Here is a 6,653-nt window from a genome sequence, read left to right as displayed (position 1 = left end):
ATTCTCTTACTGCTTTTATTTCTTGAGACCATATCCATAACTATTGTCTTTGACAATTTTTATATGGCTGATTCAGAAATAAGTTAAGTATCTATTATTTGTCAGATAGCATTTTACATAATGGGAATACAAAGAGAAAAAAATATTCCTTGATATCATGGAACCTAAAATTAATACTATGCTGGTTAAAGTTTAATTATCAAAATGGATGATACACTTAAGTTTAATCTTCATTATTAATGTTTTCTCCATCACTTTATTAAGTCTAGACAGTCTGTAAAATAATGAATTGAGCTCTGACTTAAAACATTTGTCTCTTGTTCAGGTGTAATTATTAATACTAAAAACTTAAAAATTGGCTTTAATAAAGTGCTAACTGCTGGTTCCAGAACAAGCCTGCAACAATATACTTAGTAAAAGGAATGGACACAATTAAGTTAAAGATGTTTGCGAGGTAAAAAATCAAGGCCCTGTGAAAGAGACAACTTGATTTGATTCAAATCTTGCAAAAAATATAATAGATTATATATAAAATAAGTGAGGGAGTGATTTATAGACATGTGGAATGACATCATGTTCATGATAATATTGTCTATGCCGTTTCTCTTGTATAGAGCGCTAACCAGTTTTTCCTTAAAAGGCTTTAAAATTAGCTTTGTGCTTTAAGTGATACAAATAATTAAATCTACAGTCATTGAAATAGCTTCCTGGTGGTCTATATACTGGAGAATTCACTTTGAAGGCAGAAATGGTTCCTCCTTCAGATTTAACCAGCTAACCAATATGGTCAACACAGGGACAGAAAAATTGTTCAGGACAGTGTCCTTAAGTGTTCTTTTCATACTTTGGTTAAAAGCTTCCTTTTGTTGACTGTTATATGATATACAAATGTCTCATTTAATGTTATTTCTAAACCTGACACACCTCATTAGCCTTTCATAGGCCTGATCTAAAATAACAGGACATATCATTGTTAATATGCTGGTTACTTATACTGCATATGGTTCCTATGCTCTGCAAAGGAATTGCAACCATTTGCAATGATGTTTTTCAATACCATGCATTTTTATGATATTGAAAGACATGAACTTTTGTGGCTGTGAGCAGATCTTCAAACATTAAAAACACTGTAGGAAATTTCTAAAACAAAAGGAAAATGATAAATGTTTACAGGATGGATAAAAATTGGGACGCTGTACAATTCTGGCAAAATTGTGAACTAGTGCAACTCTTATGGAGAACAACTTGTAACTCTGCTCCAAAGACTATCAAACTGTGCCTATATCCTTTGACCTAGTTATACTGCTGTTAGGTCTATATCTCAAAGAGAACAGTACCAACAAAAAGGTATATATATATATATATATATATATATATATATATATATATATATATATATATATATATATATACAAAAACATTTACAGGAGACATTTTTACGTGGGCAAAGAATCATAAATTGAGGGGTTACATAGCAATGTGGCAATGGCAATGTGGGATATGATTTCAAAGAAATATTATTATGCTATAAGAAATAACAAGCAGAATGCTTTCAGGAAAAACCTGGTAAGACTCATATAAACTGGTATAAATTGAAGTGATCAGAACCAGAAGGGCACCAGGAAAAATAATGACCAAACTGTAAAGATATCAATTGTTTAAAAAGAAAACAAAGCCAACATCCTTAGCTATTTTGATCAAGACAATGATCCACAACAATTCCAAAGGATTTGGAATGAAAAATGCAAATCACAATCCTTACTGATTTCAGCAAATATTTGTATATCACCTTTGAACAATATTCTCAGTTTATATTGCAAAGGATTTTAGAATCTACCATGAAGTACTGAAATGCTTCAAAGTTCTGTTAATAGGTGAATGACAGTAATTCCAATATATCAAATTATGGGTATTAAAATGCTCTAAATTTCTCAATAAACCTACTTCATCCTACTTTTCATATACTGACTGCCTCATGATTTTTGAATTTCTGGTAACCAATCACATTGTCCAGATGGAAATTATAGGGTCATGTAAAAGAAAAAAACAATTCTGAATAAACAAATGTTTCACAAACAATGACTATTATACCTTAAAGGAAAACAACACTAGTAAATAGAACTTCTTTGGCTAGAAAGACCAATCTTGACTCAACAGAATTGATTTTAAAGGACATATTCTCTCTCTCTAGGCAGCATTAGTAGATGATAGCAAGGAATGAGACATATATATCAAATATAACCAATGAATTGTTTTATTTTGCTTAATTATAATTTCTTGCAGAGAATTGTGGGAAAGGAAGAGAGTGAAGTTTGATCTTTTGAGGGAAAGTGATATAAATTGAAAAAAAATAGTTTTAATTAAACATTAGTTTTTATAAGAAGAGAAAACTAACATTAACTGAAGAGTCACATATATATATATTTTTAAAAGTTCCACTATATGCCAGATATTGTTAATTACTGTAGAGATAAAAAGAGAACTAAAAACAGGTGCACCTCTCAAGCAGATTTAGTAAAGGAGACTTGCTAGTAAGCTACATGAAAATATAAAAATGATTATGTGATTATATAATTATAATGTGATTAATTCTATATGATGTGCTTCTGTAGAGTTATAAAGTTGCATTCTCCCATCTGATCCTTGCTATAGCACCATAAGATAAGTAGAATGATATTCCATTTTGCAAATGCAGATAGAGAAAAAAACTCAGAGAGAAAGGTCAAATAACCATCATCACATATCTGATATCTAAGGCAGGATTGGAACCTAGATTGCTATTGATTCGAGATCTCAGATTTTTCTACATATTCTGATGCCTCATAACACAAGGAAAAGTCTTAATAATTGTTTTCCATGCTCATAGGTGACAGAATTTGAAGAAATGAGCCAAAGTTGAAATATGATTATTTCAGAATAGATATATGATTAAGATAGAACAATTTCAGCACTCTGTGAGGTCTGTTTAAAAACATTACATTGCCTAATGAGAGTAGTAGTAATAGTAATAGTAGTAGTAGTAGCAATAATAATAATAATTAGTTTTAAATTTTAAAATATAGCTACAATAAATTATGTTTATTTTTGAGAGGAATATTTTCCACATAGAAAGTCTTTTTTAAAACAAATCTGTGGTCATAGTGACATTAGTATAATGAACCAGCACCATATGTCCCCTTGTGCTGCCTTTTAAATGAAACAGTTATTACAGGCTTTCATTAACGATATAGTTGAAGATAATTTGCTGCTCATAGGGATGACAATGAAATATCAACCAAATATTTATCACCTGATTCTCTTGTATTTGTATAGGCCTTAAGTTACCTTATAGAAGTCTCATATTATTGATCTTTTAAAAGAGAAAATAATAATGTTAACAATTGGAATGTTTAATTTTTACTATCAAATATAATTTCTGTATAATAAGAAGATAAAAAAGCTTCATATTGGTACAGCACTGTAATGTTGCAAAGCATATTTGTATAAATTATTTCATTGAGTTCTCACAAGAACTGTACAAAATAGGAATTTCTAGAGCAGTTTGATAAAATTGAATTCAAGAAATATTCTTTGGCATCTACTACATTTAAGATCTTGTACTGAGTCCTGGCGATGCAACAATGAAATATAACTTTCTTTCCTAAAGGACTTTACAATGTGAACAGGAAAATAATCAAAGGATCTAAGACTCAGAGGTTACCTATCAAGTTCAATTCATTCTTGAAGTGACTTCCTTTCAATAATATCCCTAAGAAATGATGATCTGCTTTTTGAGGTCATCATTCCTGTTATTGCATTTATATTTGTCTGTTTGTTTGGGGTTTTTTTAGGTTTTTTGCAAGGCAAATGAGGTTAAGTGGCTTGCCCAAGGCCACACAGCTAGGTAATTATTAAGTGACTGAGGCCGGATTTGAACCCAGGTACTTCTGACTCCAAGGCTGGTGCTTTATCCATTACACCACCTAGCTGCCCGCATTCATATTTGTCAAGAGAATTTCTTTCCATTTAGCTTTATACAGGTTCTTAATATTTGGTCACTCTACTTACTACACATTTTGAAGAGTGAAATTGTTTTTAGACCACTAAATTGCTTTGTTCTTATTAGAGGACCATAACAAATTTTGAGATATGTATGTCTTACCTTTTGACTTTGCTCTGTATTCATATAATAATTTAGTGCAAAGGAGACTCAGACAAGTATTCAGTAAAATAGAACTTTTCATTTATGGAAATGAGAGGCATCTGTTACCTGGAATGAGAAGACTGGGTCAAAAGCAGGAGTCCTGGATGAACTCTTTTTCAAAGGCTTAATGAATTGATTTCATCCATTCACCTCTGTAGCTACATAATTTTGTATATGCTTCCTTAGTCCTCTGATTTCCAGGCTTTCATTGTATATTCATCTGAAAAGGCAATCAATGCTACAAGTTATTTTGAAACTAGGCCTCTTTCCTTCCCCCAGTTAACTGCGTTTTTAAATTCTTCATTCCTGTCAAAGGCACTAATCTTTTTTCAGGTACCCAGTTTTAAAATTTTAGAGTAATCATTGACTGTCTTTTTATTCCTTCTATTGATGGTCTTCATCATTCTCATATGGTTATTAATCAATAAAATAAAAACAAGATTTCTCTGCCTACTCTCTGATGTCACTTATAAACTCTTTCCAAGAGAGATACCCAATAGCATCATATATATAAAGAACCTTAAAAATCACAATTCTCTTATTTTATAGGTTGAGAAACTGAGGCCTAGAGAGGTGAAGCAATTGTCTGAGGTCATATACTGAATAATGTGAAAGACCCACAATTTAAATTCAGATTCTCAAATCCAGTGCTGTTTTCCCCAATGGCTTCATGCCTGCCTTTGAAGATGTTTCTTATTACTTCTCTTACTGTATTCTGCATTCATGCCAAATTGGCCCATGAGCTATTTTGTACATTCAGCATTACTTGTATTGTCTCTATGCTTTACACAGGCTCTCTCCCATAACTTTCTCTTATTTGTTTTTTAGTATTCTTTTTTAATTGACATTTTATTTTTTAAATATGTTATGAAAGTTATTTCAACATTTATCTATATGCATATGTATATTTTTAATCTACAAAATTTTCTTCCACCCTCCCTTCTCCCCCCTCCTCTCAGCAACGAATAATCAGGCTAACATTAAACAAATATGTGTATATATATATATATATATATATATATATGTATATTGGCAAGGCAATGGGGTTAAGTGACTTGCCTAAGGTCCCACAGTCAGGCAATTATTAAGTGTCTGTGATCAGATTTGTATTCAAGTCCTCCTCACTCCAGAACCCTCTATCCACTGTGCCATCTAGCTGCCCCCTCAAGCATAATTTTGATAAACATGTTTGCAAATTAGTCATTTTCAGTTTGATGAATTTAGGAATAAGGGAAAGATATGAGATAATTTTTGTAAAGTGTTCATCAGACTCTAAAGGGATTTTTGGGGGGTTTTTTGTTTAGTTTTTCTTCCTCTTTGTTGTTATTTATTATTTTTTTAATCCACTAAAGATGTAAGGCTCAGTCCAGGATTGTTTGTCAAGCTACATAAGACATTTTTTTCCTTGATGTTCCCAGCTACTATTGCTCTTTTGCTCAACAGTTGAACTTATCTTAATTTGTGTATATGTATATGATGTATTTCTACCAACCTATTCAGGAGACCGAGGCCAGGAAAAGTTTACTATTTTTCTTTTTGTGTGCTTATCATCTATCTTATTTTATTACTTAATGGACATTGAATTGACGGGGCATTTGAGTTGAAACTTGAAGAACAGAAAAGAATAAAGAATCCATTTTAATACCTTTTTCAGTAAATTAACTTCCCTTCAAGAGAAACCAGTACTCTTAAATCCCAGGTGAGTTGCTTAAATAAACTAAATAAAAACAAAAAAAAACCCAAAATAAACAAGCTTATTATCATTCAGGTACTTTTAACAATTTCCCTGCAGCTTTTAATATAAATATACTGTGTGATTTTTTTAATACCATAAGTCTATCTAAAATAACTGTTTACTTTCAAAACTTCTGGAAAACTGCAACTATCTTTGTTTGCAAATGTAACTGTTTTCATCTTCATTTTTTGAGAAAATTCGGTGATAACAATTAAAAGAATTTAGTAGCAATATTTATATCTTTTTTATGGATCATACAACCTAGCAACTACAGCCTTCCAAGTTATTCTTCAAATAAGGCATTATATTTCCACAATCTGTGCCTTTTTATATAAGTTATTTCCTCCTTCTTAGAATAATTTCTTTCTCATAAATGTCTTGTCTTCCCTGGTTTACATTAAGATTCAACTTAAATTCCACTTTCTTTTTTTTGTTTCAAAGTAAAATGTTTATTTGGGAAAAAAAAGACTTTGAAATACATTATTTGGAATGTCAATATGAGGGACAATTATTTTGTTCCTGCATATAAGAGGCATCTCCTGAAACCAAGTAATTAACAATTATTTATAAATACATTATGCATGATGCATTATACTATGTAGTGAGAATAGAAAGGCATAACTGAAACATTTTCTGCCCTTTAAGAACTCATATACTTAAGTGTGCTGTTTTTGAGGAAAATTAAAAGAAAACAGGAAAAATATTAATCAATTGTACTTAGATTTAACATAAGCT

The sequence above is a fragment of the Macrotis lagotis genome, chromosome 2 (assembly GCF_037893015.1).
Source record: "Macrotis lagotis isolate mMagLag1 chromosome 2, bilby.v1.9.chrom.fasta, whole genome shotgun sequence".
Classification (NCBI taxonomy): Eukaryota; Metazoa; Chordata; class Mammalia; order Peramelemorphia; family Peramelidae; genus Macrotis; species Macrotis lagotis.
The sequence above is the reverse complement of the archived record's forward strand: the minus strand, read 5'-3'. Positions refer to the sequence as shown.